The sequence below is a fragment of the Malurus melanocephalus genome, unplaced genomic scaffold (assembly GCF_030028575.1).
Source record: "Malurus melanocephalus ecotype Western Australia unplaced genomic scaffold, MMel_1.1 scaffold_1052, whole genome shotgun sequence".
In the NCBI taxonomy this organism is placed as follows: domain Eukaryota; kingdom Metazoa; phylum Chordata; class Aves; order Passeriformes; family Maluridae; genus Malurus; species Malurus melanocephalus.
The window spans coordinates 86,908-88,571 of NW_026624284.1; positions in this window are offsets into that span (position 1 = coordinate 86,908).

Genomic DNA, 1,664 nt, shown 5'->3' on the forward strand with positions numbered 1-1,664 from the left:
ACTGCCATTTTCCATTCAGGAGATGACCCCATTGTGCAATTCTCGACTCAGGATCCTGATCAAACATTCAATGTGCTGCCTTTGAATCCAGTGTTTGAACTTGTTTCACATCAGCTGCCTCCACACTGTGGGAGAGCTGCTCTCAAAATGAAATCCTGCTGAGAAACTTGTCAAGGGGAAAAGAGGAACCACGAGATAAAGGAGGGGAAAACARAGCTGGAACAATTCCCTTTTTTTGCTGTTACCCCCAGGTCTTGGTGATTTCTTCTGGGTGAGGTTTTGTCTTTGTGTTATGCTGGAGGAACGGTGGCTTTGGGAACGTGAGACACCAAATCCTTGTGGATACAAAATGAAAGAACTTCAGGCTTTGTTTCCAGCCAAAGAATCTCATCTCAACACCATTTAATTGCAGTTGTGGTGTCCTTTCGTTATCAGTTGATCAATAAGTCCATAATTAATGGATTTTTGACTGGCACCACCTTTGTCTTCCTCCTTCTGTCCCAAGGATTGCTCAGGATGAGCTGAGGAAAATGGATCATTWACTCCAAACTCGTGGATGGATCACACATAACTGGAAAGGTTCTGGGGAGCCAGAACCCTAAACTTTTAAAATAAACATTTTAGCACGTGATACCATTTAAGAAAAATGAAACAATTCTGAAGCCTTTTCTGGGATGCAGTGAGCGATGAATGATGACTGTTCTGGAAAATTCCTTGGAGAGGAAGCATTCCATGCCCAGGAGGATGAAATCCCAACCCCAGCGGGGATGTGGTGGTGTTTGGGATTTCAGGACCGCGGACAGCGGCGGGGCCGGACCCGCTCAGCACCGCGGACAGAGGCGGACCCGCTCAGCACCGCGGACAGAGGCGGCTGCAGCGCGGTTCTCCCGCTCCTCGGCCGGGAACGGGGGCTCGCTGCCCTCTGATGGGGATCTTTCCTTAACTCTATCGCTCCTGACCTTCTGTTCTGGCAAAACTCCTCTTTTTCTCTCCTGAAATCATTGGGATGCTCGCGAGAACGGCACAAATTGATCCCGTAAAATTCCTGGTTTTTTTTTGCTTGAGCCGAGTGCTCCGATAGGCAACTTTCCACCAAGAGCTGCTGGTTTTGGAGGTACAACCACACAAATCCTGCTTTTCCAAACGGGAATGGTTCTTTCCCAACCTTTTCTYCTTTGGTGCCACAGAAACATCCAAGGGGGGAAAGTGCCAGAGTTGAACTCCTCAGTCCCCAAACCCCAGGTTGTTTTTTTCTTGTTTGTTTTATGTCCTTCCTGCCCATGTGGTGCCATCAAAGCTGTGAATTTTCTTGTGATTTATTAAGGTTGGGGTCTAAAGCCAAACAAAATCCCTCCATGGCCTCTGTGCATTCAGGGATCTCCCTCCTGCAGGTGAATCCTGTGTTTCCATCACATCTTTGACATTCCTGGGAATGTTTTGCACATGAGAAACTCTGGGAAGTCGAGGGGAGGGGAATATCGATGTTTGAGGGGGCAGTGGAATGTTCACATGGGGAACATTCCCTCTTTCCTGCGAGCCTGGATTCCCAAACCCGCCAGCAGCACAGAGGGAGCTGTCTGATAAATATTTACAATAATACAATGTAAAAATGCAAATCCCRCTCTCGAGCAGAGCGGATGGAACCGTAATTAAAGATGAGGGAG